Below are 17,821 nucleotides of genomic sequence, written 5' to 3' on the forward strand. Positions count from 1 at the left end.
ACTGGACCTTGCACCAAACTGCATGTGGTTTGTAAAAACCTACATCTGGCCAACAGCATCTTGCAAAAAACCTCAGCAAGCCCATGTTTGCCCTTCCTCCCTTGTATATCCTATCCCTAGTCTCTTATATGATATTCACTCCTATATTTGCTATTATTTACCTGATGCTTGAGTAAACTACTCAGTTTTTATCAAATACACATTCCATACCCGACAAACTGGTTCCAAGGCTGGTATTCTAGCCTGACAAACGGTGCATGTCCGAAACCGGAACTGTTTATCCACTTCATTCCTTGCAAACTTTGGCATTCAGAGAAAGTGGAAGCCAGATTTGAATCAGCTCTAACTCAGCAAAACAAAAACTTGATGGATCAAGGTTTTGCAATACCAAAGTCTTTCCTGGGCTCCCTTGTGCTCAACCGAGAAGGATGCACAAGGGAGAAGAGGATTCAAGCAGCTTTCCCCAACTCATGCTATTGAGCAGGGGATAGACACGATCTTATTGGGGAACTCAGGCACAGTTCCCTGCTAGTGCCTTCATGGAAATTAGTTACACAAATGAACTTGGCATCCCTAGAGACTTGAAGATTACCCTGGAAAGGAGAACCCTCTAACCAGGCAGGGCTGACACCACCCACCCCTGTGTCAGAGGCATGGCGAGTGTTAAGCAGGCCTGATCAGAGTATTCCTATACCACAGTGCTCCTCGACTGCTAGAATAGACCGTAGGACTCAGGAGGCATCAGAATTCAGCAGCCAGCATAAAGTACAGCAAATCTACTGTATGCTAGGAATCCTAGGGGGGTCGTACTCCTTTAACTATACAGATGTTGTTAAAACAGCACAACTTTTCCTGTGTAAATGAAGCCTTAGATGGTTAAGAGACCTAAGCTGCAGCCAAGGCCTAGTTAAGATCAGGATGAAAATAATGCCCTAAGTAGAGAAAGTTGAGAAATTTTCATTATTTTTCTCCCTATTCCCTGCCCAGTTCTAGTTCTAAATGACTTGGCCAAGATCCCACAGGAGTCCTTTGACTTCAGAGAAGTTACTGTGGTTTAGCACCACAGTGTAGCAGGAAGCTCTGCCCCTTTAAGGGCCTGCAGAACCAGGGAGCAGCAAGCCCTGGCCTAAGGAGAAGCACAACAGGCAGGCAGGCGTTGGGAACCAGCTGGTCCAGCTAAACAGCAGCTAATGATGGACGCTGATTCCCAGCTGGAAGGTATAATTAAGGACCCGGCTTTGTAAGGGGGGAAGGGGAAGCAGGGTGTGCTAGAAAAGAGAAACACTTTCCTGAGCAGCTGTGGAAGACTGCACCAGGGTAGGTGTGACTGTGGTCGCTTGAGGCTAAGGAAGAGCTGTGACCCAGGAGCTGTGGGGGGTAGAGGACCCTGCAGTGCCTGTCCAGGACTATCATTTTTGCTACTTTTCAATATTTTTTCTTTGTGGGGCAGAAGAATAAAAGAGCCTGCGCTGAAGGCTAAAACAGCGTTCAGCATGGCTGACTGTTTTGTCCCCAAGCTGGTGGACAGGCCCATCAGACTACATCCTGTAACTCAGAACAGAATATGGCCCAAGGTCTCCACCCCCACCCCCTTTACAGTCAGTTTAAGATCAATAAAATTGACAGATGTGGAAAGGGTGTTCTCTCAGCTGTTCCAGTTGTAACATTCTTTCATTGAACCATCAGTGCCCATTACATTCCAAACACTGATGCAGAAATTGTTCCCTGCTGCTGACTGGTTATTTGTTATAAACCACCACTGAAGAATTTCCAGATGTTGTAGATTATTCAATTAGCTGCTTTTTTTTTTAATAAAAAGAGGGGCACATAAAATATTATCTTATAAAAGAGAGGGGGGAGGTTATTGAATACCACAGAGATAAGTGCAGTACAGAAACCTAGATAGATAATACAGGACTATTTAAGAGATTGAGAATGGGATTTAATTGTGAAGTTGGCAACACTGTTTACAGTTGCACCTGGAGGCCCCAAGTGAGAGCAGAGCTGCTGATCAAACACAACATACTAACAGACAGTTCCTTCCCCAAAGAGTTTCCACTCTAACAGACAAACAGTGGGATGGGACAGAGAGGTGAAGTGACTTGGCTAAGTTCGCATGGATCAACATTCATGTTGCACTCCCCATCAGTACGGTTTGCTTTTTACCCAAGATCCACAGTGTAATTAGTTAGTCATTTCTCTTGCTTTCCATTCCAAGAGTTCTAATTCCAGGAACTGGTGTTGAAAAATCCCCTTTTATATGATCTCCCCTTCTTATGCAAAATATCTCTGTTTGGCCAAGATTGACACAAACACCAAACACAAACTCTAAAATTGTGACCAGCCATATTTTCAGAATGTTTGTCTTCATTCTTTCTCCATCAAGTGAAGGTGGCAAAACACTTTGCCAGAAAACAATCTGCTTTGTTGTATATGACATCAGCGTGAAAAAAATCTTTAAACAAACCTGAAACTGGGGAAATGGGAATTAACCCTGCTGTCTTGGCAGACAATTATTTTAGCTATAAATGCTAGTGACCACAAGTGGGACTCAGGGCAGCTGCTAAAACTGTGGTTTTGAAACTGAAAATAACATGATTATCTGTTGAACAAACCAAGCAGTGGGTTTGTTCTGAATTTTGCCCGGGTGTGGATTGCTGAGTCATTTATCCAGGTCAAGAACATTTGCTGATTCATGGTTTGCACAGCACTGTGTTTCAGCTCTAGCATAGCAACTGTCTGCAAGTTAAATCAACTCATCAGTGTTCCTCTTTCTTCTCCTCTCCCACATCTGTCCCCAAGTCAAGCAGCATACTATCGGAGAAAAACTATATTGCACCATTATCATACTGTTGGTCTTTTCCTGTCAGTTGTTTACTAACTCAAGGGCTGTAGAAATCTGCCAACAGAAAAGATTAGGTATCATGTCATGTTGAGTTTGCAGTGTTCAACATATGCTGCGCACTCCACAATGAAAATACATTGAACAAATACTGGGACTGTTAGATCATCTACTGAGAGTGATTTTAAAAAGTGAAGATCCATTTTATTTTAAAAATAGGTTCTAGTCAGAACATCATGAAAACATATGGGTTGTCAGTATGTTAAAGATAGCTATCAAAACTCATGATTCAGAGCATCAGCTGATCACCTACAGGAAGGAATTCCCCCTGCCATCTCCCAGGGTTGACATTAAACAGCTGGGGGAAAGCAGAGGAAACCATCTTGCTCTGCTGCCCCATAAAGTGCCAAGTGTATACTGGCCACTTCTGGAAGCACGATGCAAAACTCGATGATGGATCAATGGTGTGATTCACTTTGGTAAATCCAGTGTTGAACCAAAGCACACAACACATCTGGAACAGTGAATTTTAATTCCCAGGGGGAATTGTCTTGGTTAAGGTATGTAAGCAGCTGTGGCTTAATCTATCTTTCCATTTCAATAGATGAGGCAAATTGAAGTGAAATATTGTGGCTGTTCCCTTTTTCAAAGTAAAGCAGTTAGGAGCACAACAAGCAAGACAATGCTGCATCTTCTCAGCCTTGCTATAACTGTTTTGCATGGCTGAGATCAAACTTATTTCATATTTGACACCAAATAGCCATCAACTGGTAACACCTTTATGGCCCAGCATTGGTGTTGAGATGGTGGCCGACATGAGAACTGGTATTTTTCTTAAAGCTCTAGCTCCTGGAGATAAGTGATTAAGTGAGAAATTCATTTTTTGTTATAAAATAAAAGTAAATTAGTGACCCTCCTAGTTGCAGAGAAAAGCTTGAAAATGTGACCCCAGTGTACTCTAAAGACTTAAAACATCTCCCGATTTTCAAGGCAATCTCATGATTTTTGGGAACCTGACTTATTATTTTTAAAGGCCTGGAGATGGCAATATTATTTCTGTACAGGCCCTAACATACCGGGGTCCCTGATTCAATTACGGCCTGCGGACAGTATTGCAGAACAAATGACTTAACAACCACCACTAGTTAAACCTTTTGGGACTGTAAATTGAGTCAGAAAGCTCACAAGAATAGGCTCGTGCAGTATTTCAGCCTTTAGTTTTTTGTCTTGGCTGGAACCAAGAAGCACAAACACAAAGGAAAGAGAAAAGGAGTACTTGTGGCTTAGAGACTAACAAATTTATTTGAGCATAAGCTTTCGTGAGCTACAGCTCACTTCATCGGATGCATGCCATGAAGTGAGCTGTAGCTCACGAAAGCTTATGCTCAAATAAATTTGTTAGTCTCTAAGGTGCCACAAGTACTTTTTTTCTTTTTGCAGATACAGACTAACATGGCTGCTACTCTGAAACCTGTCATTATGCAAGACAAAGGAAAGAGTTAACCAAACTTTTCCTAAACGTACAAAAAACTTTGGTTCTTGTTTGAGCTTGGAGCAAAAGTTTGGGTGGGGTGGGGGCAGAGGAGGGGGTGAGTCTTATTTATCTGACCTGATTCACCTGTCCCAGTTGTAACTGACTACATCAAGTGGCCTCAACTCAGCAGTCATGCTGTACCACACCCAGCTGCAATAATTGGATAAACTTCTCCAAAAGGGCAAAGTGAAAAGAGGATCTTCCAGCACAAGGAGAGTGTGGTGTTTTTTCCCAGTTTTTAAACTAAAACAAAAGACAAAATATATGTAGCAAGTGGCAGATAAAGAACAAATTTTTAAAAATACTTCAGAAAGTGGCTAATCAGCTTGTGGAATTCACTGTTGCAGGTGATCAGCAAGTAAAAGACGACAGCTATCAGAAATGAATGACTTGGACCACTGAGATTGTCAGGAATTGTGAAAACTAAAATCAAGTGTGGTGCTCTGAGGGCACTTACCGTCATGACATTCCCTAGCCAGAGTGTCACCACTAAAGCAATGCTGAGCCTGGCAGCAGCACTGGATAGTCCCAGGATGCAGCGTGGCCCTAATGACTAGGTCCCTACGCTAGGACTCAGGAGGCTGGCTTCTAGTCCTGGCTATGCCACTGGCCTGATAGGTGACCTTAGGCAGTCACTTCACCTCCACCTGCCTGGGTTTCCCCATCTGTAAAATGACAGTGAAAGCAACACAGGATGGTCCCAGCAGATAACTTCTTTAGGTCTAGTGTTTGTGCTCTCAGTTTAGACAAGCATTTACAAATGAGTCAAACACTCTAACGTTTGTGGCTTTCCTTAGGCTGTGGTTTGTGCTACAACCTTGCTTTTCAGATTTAATCGTAAAAACCCACCTACTTAATTATAATTTCAGCAAAAATATTCCTGCTTGGGCGAGATGAGGACAACTGACTACAATCTGATCTCAGAAAGAGTGCTCTCACAGTCCCTAGGTTATACAAGAGAAGGGTGCCAACAATTAAAAAGATCCAGAGTTTCACCCAATTGCTAAATGGAACTAGCATCTATGGACAGAAAAAAACAAAAAATCCAAACCTTACTTTCAAGGAGAAGCAACCACGACCTGTTCTTCCAATCCTGAGAGATGCTGTAAGACATTTTGATCATATAGCATCTGTCATAAAATTGATCCAAACTCCTCAAATGTGGTGCCACTCTCCATTCACACAGGTGATGTCAGGGATATGCATGCAATTGCAGCACTGAGAAATTCAAGCTTTCAAGCATGAAATTTCAATTTCAATGTTGAGCTGAGAAATTCGAGGACAGGGACCTGTTATCTGTTTGATGTTTGGTACAGATTGACCAGCACTACATATATTTAGAGTATTATGTAAGGCCCTGATTCAGGAAAACACTAAAGCACATGCTTAAGTCTAGCCCTATTCAGACATCTTAAGTGGTGTCCTCAACAGATATGCTTTCCTGAATCATGGCCTAAATGTTTATAATTCATAATATATTCTATAAGCACTAATTGTCTGCTGTAGGGAAACTCAGGTGAGATTGGCACCCCAAACTACTGTGTACTTCTGTAATCCAATATTTGGACTGCATTAGAATGTGTCAATTTTTAAAATTCTGTCTTGCTTATTGTTCTTGCTGTATTCTTCGTTTGATTTTCTGTGTCTTCTCTTGTTTTTGTGATTTCTTTCTTCGCAATGTTTTCTGTACCATTTTTCCTTTGCCCAGTATTTACCTGTTGTGTTGTTTTATTTTTTAAAATCTATTAGGTACAGTATAAATTCCAATACCAATAGTATGTAGGTGCTGTTTGGAGGGATGCTATAAGGACTGACAATTTCAAAGTGATAGAACATAAAAAAATCTTGATACCATCCCCCAAGGCAAGGAGGTCTGGAACGGTCTTAATAAGCCATGGGATAAGTTAGGAAACCCCCCAAATAGTAAACCATGATGCTGAGCTGGCTCTGATTACAGTTGCAGTGGGAGAAGTCTGTGTGCAAGCGTATATATGTAAACATACACAATATTTCATCCCCTCTCTATCCTGCCCGCTCTGTTCTGGCAAGCCACGAAGAGACTAAAATGAATGACTGAATACAGGATTCTCATCCATGTCAATCTCTTGCTGGCATCAGCTCCAAGTTACACGATAACCGCCATAAAGGTGACCTGCAAAGGAAAAATAATTGGGCCCAGGACCTCTTTAATTTTTACTTCTTATATTAAAAAACGTTTCTTCGTGGCTTTTTTGTGTTTGTTTGTTTTTACATTAGAAGTTCAGGCCTGTCTAGGCTGGAAGACTACAAAAGTGGAAGAAGTGGTGTAATGGTGACATCCCAAGAGTGAGGAGAATAAAAGCTGAACATTCTAGAAGGTAAGGGATTTTTAGATACTCGGTTTTTGTTTTGTTTTTAAATTATTAAGGCAAATTTACAATAAATGGTTAATATACTACATTGTACATCACTTTTTACTTATTCGGGCTCAGGTTAATATTGAAAGAACCTGGCTAAAGATTCTGGCTTGCTGGCTGGGGAGACCTCCTCCTCTGACTGCACTAAAAATGATGCGCAAATTTCTAAATACCTATCCTCTTTTTTGGTGCACCTTGTGTGTATATACGTGGTGTGAAAGCTTTTCCATCTGCTTCAGCAACGAGCCATTCCGTAAGAGAAGTCATTTTTTCCAACTATGTGCAATATGAAGTCTTGCAACTCACAATAAAAAAATTAATTTCTCATTCTGTTTAAAATGTAGATCTTTTACTGGAGCATTAAGTAAGCAGGTCAGGGGATCTCTGGGAAGCGAGCAATTTGTTGTAAAATGAATGTCTTCAATAATTTCCTCCTAAAACCATCCAATTCCTGGACACAACCACCACATATGCGAGTATGTTCTGCTTTCCCAGAAACCCCTTCAATAGAGTGCCTCCTTAGTAGCAAAAATATGATGGATCTTGACTGGAGTCAAATGCCATCTATACACTAATTTGTAAACATTTTCTTTATGAGCTACACAAATTGAAGATGTATAATCCCTTTCCCCTACAGAGATCCATTCATCTAGATCAATTTATTTGTACAAATCCATCTCCATCTTTTCATCTGGACTGTTTTCTTATCAACATCTTTTTCACTCAAAATTGTATATATCTTAGAAATTAAACCTTTTGTTCCAGCTTGCTCCTGGGTCAACTCCTCAAATATGATTAAAGGTCTAGGTAGAGCTGTCTTATATCCAGATTTCACAATAAAATGTTTGACTTGAAAATATTGGAAATACAGAATCTTAATATTATTTATATTATTGCTATTTTAAACTTTGCATTTTGTTTGCTTTTCTTAATATAAATTTACCTTCAGTGACTTATTTACATTTTCAGTAAAGGAAGTCTTTGTTAAAGGGCCAACATCCCTTAACCAGGGAAGGTTAGATTTTCCATTCTTGGTATTCCTAAAGATTTTTTTTAAAAAAAAACAACAGTAAAAACAACAAAATAATACCCCCAACCTACCTCCCACGACTTTCTTAGCCATCAGAAAAAGAAGCGAAGAAAGGACACAAGTCCAGTATGTAAAAAATCCTTTACAGCTTGCCTTTAAGAGGGGGGGAAAAAATCAAAGATAGTATAGGTTTCAGAGTAACAGCCGTGTTAGTCTGTATTCGCAAAAAGAAAAGGAGTACTTGTGGCACCTTAGAGACTAACCAATGTTTCCACAGTATGCATCCGATGAAGTGAGCTGTAGCTCACGAAAGCTCATGCTCAAATAAATTGGTTAGTCTCTAAGGTGCCACAAGTACTTCTTTTTTTTTTTTTTTAAAGATAGTATAATAAGTCCTGATCCTAAAACTGCATCGGAACAGCCTGTGCAAAATCAATAGGGCTCTGCAAAGGTACAGGAGTCTGCTCATACACACCCCTGTTGATTTAGACCTCTGCAAAGACGAATGGGGCTGCTTGTGTGGATACAGTTGCAGGATAAGGGCTTTAGTCATCATGGGTGCATTTTCAGAGAATAAAAATGATTTTGGTATACTAAAAATGATACCTTTTCTATGGGATTTTCTCCCAATCATTTAACCTTCCAGTAGTGGCTTTGCAAGTCATCCACCTAGCCACAGGTCTTGAAATAGTTCTATGTTCCAATCAGCCTGATGTATTTGGAATGGTTCCGTGCATATTCCCCATTAGAGAATTGTTTGTTTACACAGAATAATAATGAAGGCCAAAGGTGATCTGGGCAGCAGTGACTTCAATTTTCCCCCACGGAAAAGTTTTCTGGGATTTTTTATTCTATAGTTCAAAGCTAGGTTTTCCTTTTCTATCATTTTCCTTGATATACTCCTAGTTTAACTGAGTTGTACCTTTAAACCCTTTGGCAGCAACAATGATGCACACTGTGCTGTGATGAGGCATACTGAAGTCAGTGAACAAATGGCTCATTGCTGGAGCAGATGTTGTTGCTGCCTGGAAAATGTTCAGATCTTGGATTTTTAAAGAACTGGATCACTGAAGTTGCAGAAAAATTTGTGAAAGATAATTCACAGGATAATGGAGATAATTGATGACTGAACTGGGACTATTAACCCCCTTTCATTTATTACACTATAGGCAAGATTTTAACTCATCTTCAGATGTAGAAAGCCTATTCATTGACACACTGAGTCACTAATTGCCTTTGAAGTTTCATTAAAAACAGATGCAACACTAAAGTGCAAGTATTAGTCACACTCTAATCAAGGTGCAGCTCAACATTCTGAGCATGAACTGATAACATATCTAATGATGTAGAAAACAGCTGCTAATGCAGCAGTTGTATTCTCCACTGTACAGTTACAATTAATATTGATAAACTTAAAGTGCCTGCTGCAAATGCATTATGTTGGCTGGGTAAGTAGAGTCCTAAGGGTGAGAAAAAGAAGTATTATGATATGGCAAAGGCTATGTCTGAACATGAATCCTCTCTATAGAGCTTGTTTTCTTTCTTCTTCTCTGAACATGTCAAGGCAGAACTGGCCTCTTGAACAAAGTATGTTTCGGTGCACTGACTAATTAAAATTTGCCAGATATTTTTAAGTCAATAGATATTCTACAGATAAAATGGTTACCGGATGGAGAAATCTGGAATAATTAAGTAATTAAGTTGTGATGCATTTTGCTTTAGTTAGCTCATTCTGTGTAACTAATGATTGCAAGCAACATGCTTCTGGCAGTTCAATACCTTCCACCTAACACAGGTTTCCTAGGATGGTTTTAAACAATAAAAAACAAGGGCTTAATATCCCTATCACTTGTACTAGTTCTCTACTAATATATTCTAGTGTAATGAGTTATTTTGATTGAGTTACTCCTGGGGATGAGAGGAGAATCAGGCCCCAAGACCTTGTCTGTGTTAAGATTTTTCTTTATACAGTTGTTGCTATCATTGGTCCAGCTCACTAGTGGCAGCAATGGTAGTAGCCTAGTGTAGGCAGGCCTCTAGTCAGTCATGAGAGTTTTAAGCACTGTATTGTCCAGTCCTGCTCAGAGAAGGTGCTTAAAGTGCCAGCAACCATCTAGAGTTCGGTCTGCTTTAGTGCTACCACTAATGGAGCTGAACTGGTCAGGGCACCAAGTGGGAAATATTAAAGAAAAAATTCTTTGAGGAGGGATGGTCCAGAGGTTATGGCGCTACCTTGGGGCAGACCTCAGTTCCATTTCTTACTCTGCCTCTGTGACTTTAGGCAAGTTATTTAGTCTCTCTGTGCCTCAGTTCCCCATCTTTAAAATGGGGATAATAGCACTTCTCCTGAAGTAATTGGACGGCAGGATCTGGGGCTTAAGATAAACACCAATTATCACAGGACTAATGAAATCACAAAGATTGGCAATATTGTGATTTTGGGTTGCTCTGGGGGACAAAGCAGCATCCTGGGTGCAGTTAGTTAGTTGGGATTTCTATGGACCTACAGCCCAGAAGAGCCAGAGAAGAGAGAGCTCTGCTTATCTCCCACCCTCGCCCCAACATGCCGCTATGCTGGGACTTACTGGGGAAAACCTAAAGAATAGGGAAAGATGCACTGTAGGGGCACATATACCAGCCCTATGTTGTCCCCTGCACTTGGGAAATTCTCCCCTAAGGACCATTGTGGCATACCAGAGTGGCATAAAAGGGCCATCACAGGGGCTTGAATCCAATCTTCGGTATAGACATAGCCTGAGCAAGAGAGAGAGAGTCTGTGTAAAGTTCTATTTCTACCTTGTTCATCTTAGTTTCTCTTCTAAGATAACACGTTAAAAAAGCAGTTCATTCTCCGGGAGGCCTGATGGAGGTCATTGGCAACATGTGTGGAGCCAGCGTGGGCTACAGCATCATTAATGTCTGCTGAGGAGAACGACAATCTTATTGTCTTTGATCCGCCCAGACAAAATATATTAAAAAATGTATGTTGCAAAACAGTGTGGCCTTTCAATGTGCCATGGGAGAGTTATAATGTAGTTTTAGAAGAAAAACATGCTTTGCTATGAATTCCAGGCCCAACACTTGTAGAACAAGAGCACTTCCTGAGTACTGTTTCTTGTAAGGGGCTGACATTTTTAGAGGAAGGACAACATAATATTAGCTGTTCTCTAGGGGATAACCCTCCCCTGGCAGGGATATTGACTGGATGGCTCCACGGATTCTGACTTAACAATGGGCCATCAGTTTCTTTAACCCTTCTCCACCCACTTTCCCAGCAGTGAAGGGCCAGGCACCATATTAGACCCCCGTTGGTCACCTATCTAGCCCAGAAGTGCCCATCCTTCTCACACATATAAAAAATAAAATATTTACTTTATTGGTCTAGCCTCAGTGCTACGACTGCACACATGGTTCTATTGCATGGTTTGCACATCCCTAGAACTGGCTCTGATTATTCTTCTCAAAGCTTTCCCTCCTTGTCCCCATGGTGCTGAGACGCTTGCTTCTATTCAAAAGAAACATGCCAGTGAAAATGTTAAAGCTAAACTTTATTTTAAAACTTATCCCAGCTTTAGGATTCTGAACACATTATGTATTATTAATTATTATTATTATTAATTTGATAGAGCATTTTTATCACAAGAATTTGTTGGCGTCAGTATTACTGAATACTGAAGATATTTTGCAACAAATGACAAAATCTTGTTTTTAGCAACAGTTTAAGTTTTAAAAAAAGCTTAATCTAAGCAAAACACCAGTGAATGATTTAGTTTGTTGTATAAATGTTTAAGGAAGCATTATTTGGTTCCTTCTTAGAGTCCAGGATAAAAACAAAAAATACAAAAACAATTACTTCATCTTGAAAAACATTCGTGTTTTAGTTTCTCCCCCAGACTAAAATTATGGGAAGTAAAAGCTAACCATTTCATTTAGATGGGCAGCTGTGAAAACGCTCTTTCTTTGCCTTATTACCTTGCTTATTCCATATCCTTGCTGGGTTTCTGTACCTTTGAGTACAGAGAAACTGATCTTGTTGAAACAGTGGACAAGGAAGTGCTGAACACAATGCCGATATGGAGAGTGGAGTTCTCACACAGGTACTTTATCTGCCAGTCTCATGCTGTTCAGAGCCTCCTCTTTTTAATCACTTTGTAGATTGCAAGGAAAAAGAAAATACAGAATTATGCCATCATATTCTGCTTTGAAATGGGGCTTTAAGCCTCTTTAAAGAAAAAGTCACTTCCATTGCAACTTCAAAAGGATGAACATCTCTATTTCTTTTGCAAAGAGAAAATTTATGGTCAAGTGACCTATGGATGTCTATTTGTGATGGTGCAAAGTCCAGGAAAATAAATCCAATTATGAAACAATTGTTAGCAAAAGTTGGCAGGTCTATACTGACTTATTTTAAACAACCCTTTCATTCTGGAGACTGATACACTTAATAAAGGCATGATCCGGTGGCTGTTACTCCAATGGATGCTAGTGGGAGGCTTTGCCTCAGTAAATATATAGAGCCAAATCTACCTTGATGAGTTGTTTCATTTGCCTTGAAATGGAAAGTACTGCAAACAGTTTGATACACTCATTGAAGGCTGTTGAGTTGCTCTGTAGTTTATGTACAAAGCCCTTTCTCTTCTGCTAGAAGTGTTATATTATCAAAACAATGAATGGGTACGTTGACAAAGGTTTGACTAGACAAGGTGGGTGAGGTCCTAATCTTATGCAGAGCTCTTCTTCAGATCCTGAAGAAGAGCTCTGTGTAAACTTGAGAGCTTGTCTCTTTCACCAACAGAAGTTGGTCCAATAAAAGATATTACCTCACCCACCTTGGCTCTCTAATATCCTGGGACCAACACAGCTACAACAACACTGCAAACAAAGATTTGAATAATCTCTCACAACTGAGATTCCTATATCCAGCTTTATCTGAATTCCAAGCTGGGCTGGAAGCCTTAAGAACAGACTTTATCATAAAATTTCTGGTATTTTGAGGCCTTGTCCAAAGTCCACTGGAGTCACTAGAAAAAACTCTTTGACTTAATGGGCTTTGGTCAGGCCCTAATAGTGGGTTTTTCACCTCTCCTTTACTCTCATCCCACCCTTGGCCTTAGCCCATGCTGTTCCTTACAACCAGAACTTTCCCCTACATCTCAGCATACCATGCACCAATCTTCCCTTCATTTAATTCCCCACGCAAAACCTAGAGCTTCTACAAAGGTAACCCACGCAGTAAAATGCTGTCACTTCCGCTAAACAGGGAAGATAATCAAAAGCATGAAGGGTCAATTCCTAGCCCTTCTCAGTGATGCAAAAATGCCCATCACCTCCAGGAGTACATGCAGATCATGGCCACGGTGCTACCCTGACAGGATGGAGCGTGCCCTCTTTCTCTGCAACCCCAATTCAGGAAAAGCTTTCCTGGCTGGGGGTGGCAGGGGGTGGAATTAGGACTGTGGTATAGGTAAGAACTGCAACCATTTTTGATGGGTAAATGGAGGGACTTAGGGGTTAATTGACATCCCCAAGGTCAAGTAGTGGTTGGTGGCCGAACTGGGGTTGCAAGTCACAATAAAGGGAGGCTAATGGCAGTGGACCATGATGGAGCTTGCAGGGCATGCCATGGATGGAAAGGAGGGGAATCACTGAGGGTGCTGTCCCCCTGTACCAGGGAGGCTGTGTGTCTTACCCAGTGGTGGTATGACTCATGAAGTTATTTCAGTGCTTGTCACTTTCTTTTCTCATGGGATTTCTTCTTGGTCTCTGCTTTTCATCTTGCTGATGTCTCATAGTCATAACTGATAAACAATAAGAAAGGAGAAATCACGAGAGAAAAAGTTGGCCGTAGCTCCCGCTTCTGCCTGTTGGACTTCAGATTACATAACACATTTTTTGTATAATTTTGGTGTAAAAAACATCAGCAGTCCATGTATACATTATTTTACTTAGGAATGGCTTATTCCAGCTGAGCTGACCCTCCCTGTTGCTCCCAGGAAACTGCTTGAGCAAATAGCCATTATTTATCATTCTGTACAGAAGAAAGTATATTGCTATTCTGAAGAGGTCAGTCTTCATCATAATTTGTCACAGAGTAATAATCTAACACATGTTCTGCAACTATTACATTGTACATTTCTGAACTATGTTACACTGTTATGTAAATAAGTGGTTTATCTGAGAATGTGCACAGAAGGTGTATTGCAACTCCATTTAGAAATCAATGCAATACGTTTGTATGGGCTGGCGACTACAATCCTGTTTGTGCTTTAACTACAACAGAAGTTGGGGGCAGGCAGGTCTGGAACTAAAGAAGAAGTCAGTTCTTCATTATGAGGGCTCCCATTGAAGCTAATGTCAAAACTAGAGTTGGTGGGGAATTTTCCATCACCATGATTTTTTGGCAGAAAATGTGTTTTCTGCAAAACACGAGTTTTCTGGGAGAAGATTTAGATTTTGCCCAATTTTTTCAATTTTCTATTGGGAAAATCTAAATGAAGTATTTTGTTTTGGGTAGGATTGATCAGAATCAAACATTTCAGTTTGTTGAACAGAACCAAACATGTAGCTTCTATTCAGTTCGACATTAAACTGCAAGTGCTGGTGGTGCCACAATGACTCTTGGGAGATGAATTTGAGTGCTTCCTGCCCCCATTCTTTCCTGTTTGCTGGGCTCCAGAGCAGGACTATCTCTCTCCTAATGCACCATGGTCTCTCCTGTGACCGAGTTGCATGGTACATCATGGGGGATGTTATCTGGCCAGAGAGCCTGAGAACAAACTACATCCCGGTGCCATTGACAGATGAAGTTCGGTGTTGAGCTGACTCAAAACAAACCATTGCTATTCAGTTTAACATACCCAGCTAGTACAACAGATCTGAACTGAAAGTTTTCAGAACTTTTTGCTCCTTAAAACATTTTGACATTTCAACTTTTCAGCCTGATTCAAGGTGAAAAGAAATGTTGAAATATAGGAATTTCCCATGAGGTGAGATTTCTGATTTTTCTCACAGCATTAGTCGTCAACTCCATTTGGCTGCAGCTAGAAGAGGCTCAGGCTCCCATTTGGAAGAATGGTCATGTGCTGCTTAAAAGAGACCCACAAAAGATGTTTAAAGAAATGTTTTTGTTTCTGTATAGTGGCAACAGTATGCCTGAAAGAAATGTTATTTAAAAAAAAAACTTGTAAGTCTTTTAATATTAGAAATATTGAGAAAATTTTGCTGGCGTTTCTCTTGGAGGCCTCATTTTGAACTCTCAGACCTTAACTGAAAACTTTATAAATAAGTCCTTTCCCTACAATGTTCATTGATCATTAGAGTTCAATATGTGTTCACAACACCCACACCCTAGTCTGACTTTAAAAAACCCTTCCCCTTCTGAAATGCTCAGCTTTCAGCCTCTTGACCATTCTGAGATTTCACTAATTTTCCAGTCACTTGAGAGCATTCCAAGGTAGATCAGAAATGAATTTTTAATATGCAAAACAAACTGAATCTCTATTACCTTCTCCAAATCCCCCCCAACATCCCCCACACACTCACCCACACTTGGTTTTTTTTAAACACCAGAAAGCAGACAAAAGCACAAGACCACACACCACACTTTTTTCCCTGAGGTCACTTTTAAAGAGAGTTGGCCTAGTACCTTTTTAACAGAGTAGGCTTTCTTCTTCCTCACAAAAATCCTCCCCACTAAAATTTCCCTAATAATTTCTTCATATTTTTAGACAGATGACAAGAAAAAGGGGAGCAGGAGTATACTGGATTGATTGTTCTAATTTTCAAACATCTGTGTAAAAATATTTTAAGATTGCTAAAAAGCAAAATTTAATCCAATTCAATCAAAAACAGTTACCAAATCTTGACGTAGACTTGTTGAATTAACACTAAAAATAAAATATTCCTGTTACTATAGTGATTATTTAAGCAAATGGATGAGCACCATAGATAGCAATCCTCAATAAGTGATTCAGTCTGATAATGACTCTAACAGATAAAAGGAAAAAATTATTTGTCATTATCTTGACTAGCCATACTGTACATATTTGAGCTGCAGTGATGCTGCTTTTCTGACCAGCCTTTTGAACTGTACACCTTCCCACAGAGTTATTGTAAACAAGCTCTTTTCAGAACAGGAATACAGCTGAATTTAGTTTTTCTGTTATTATACAAGCAGCTATAGAACCACAGTATAATCTTTTCGATGCAGGGAACCAGCCTGGGATTCTACAACTCAGGCATGACCCACTTATTTCATAAATAGATTTCAGTAGCTGCTGCACTGAGAAATGGTGACGGAAACAATATCGTTGGGGTGCATCTGTGCTTGGGAATGCAAATGTTTAGTAATTTTCAGCAAAGGCTTCCATTTTCCAAGCTGGAATAAGAAACTATTGTATCAGTGAGACAGTGTGGTCAAATTTATGTAGACTTAGTAAACACAGGCAGAGAACTAGTGGAAGGAAACAGAACCTCTTTCCACAATCCTCTGAAACAGATCTGCAATCCATAATGAGGTCGCAAGGCTTGAGGGAAAGAATAGTCTTGTGTTTAATGTATGGGAGATCTCAGTTCTATTGCAAGATTTGCGTGGAGTTCATATGACATTAGGCAAAACACTTAACCTCTCATTGACTGTTTTCCCATCTATTAAATGATAGTAATATTAATTACACCAGTTTGCTGTGGGGTTCAGGTCACTGGTATTTATGAAGTAATCAGATACTTTAGTGTTGAGTGCTGTAAGAAAAGCCTAGAGAAATAGATGTGTTGCATTGATCAAGGCCCATTTACTTTTTGTTTAGCATTTGCTTGCTTTAGTTTAGTTTTGATTCGTGTTCTTTTATGATCTGGGAATTATTTTTAATTGTTGGGACCAGACAGGATGTGGTTGTCCCTGCATAGGCGACTGGGGAGAGAAAGCACTTATCATTCCTGTGGGAGAGACAGCCACATTTGCAACCTCTGGTGGGATGAGGGTGGAACCATGACCCATCCATTCCTCTGCACCAGGCAGTGAATTTGAGCCAGCTCTGTACCCTTTAAAACGGTAGTGGAGCGATTAATTTTGGTTTTTTACTGAACATGCAGTCCAATATGACAGGGACAGTTATCATAGCATATAGGGATAGCCAACAAGGTGATAGCCTGAGTGTCATCATCTGAAGGTGGCTTGTCTAATTTAAGTGTGTTTGTATTCTGTGCATCTAGGAATCCTGGCAACAGGCACTATATCAGTTAAATTGTTGAGAACCAGGCACATAGCTGAGAAACTGGCCACCATTTTTAAAGGACGGTATTGTGCATTGAACGGTCTAGGAACGCTTTCAGAAAGCTGTGCCAACAATGTACAAAGCTATTTTGTTAACCCGAAATAATTCAAAGCAGTTGGAGTTGAACTTATGGAATGTACATTATTCTCTTCCATTGACTCTATAAGGAGGCCATCTGCCCACCAAGAGCAGAACTGTGTTTGTGCCTCTCTGTCTTCAGAGTTCTTTGGTGGTGGAGTTACTGTACAGCAGTGGCATTGCTGAAGGGTGCTTGGGAGATCATCAGTTAATGCCTTGCAATTATTGATTGCCCTCCCAATTCCACAATTTTTCCTGTCTAAGCAGAGCAGCCCCCTTCTCCTTTCTTTCTTGAACTAGCCACTTATACTCAGTCTTACTTTGCCACCTGCCTGGTCCAAATGGAGAGAACCACAGCAAACTTTTCACTTTGCTCAACAGAAACACTCTAGAGGATCATATTCCACCCTGGCCCATCTCCTTTTATTTAACTCTGTGGACTTGTACCCATTTAGATGAGGGCTGAATTTGGCCCTGTAGCATAGCTAACTTTTACCAGTGTCAGGGGATTGAATTTTTCAAGGGTGGAAGTTGACCAAGTTTGGCAGAATTCTCTCACAGAGAATCCCCAGCTCTAAAGGAATGTTGGCATTGTTTGCTTCAGAAATAACCTTGGAAAGAGAATGACAAAATCAAATGGCCAGCCAGATGGTACAGGGATGAATGCCT

The sequence above is a fragment of the Chelonia mydas genome, chromosome 5, assembly GCF_015237465.2.
Source record: "Chelonia mydas isolate rCheMyd1 chromosome 5, rCheMyd1.pri.v2, whole genome shotgun sequence".
Classification (NCBI taxonomy): Eukaryota; Metazoa; Chordata; order Testudines; family Cheloniidae; genus Chelonia; species Chelonia mydas.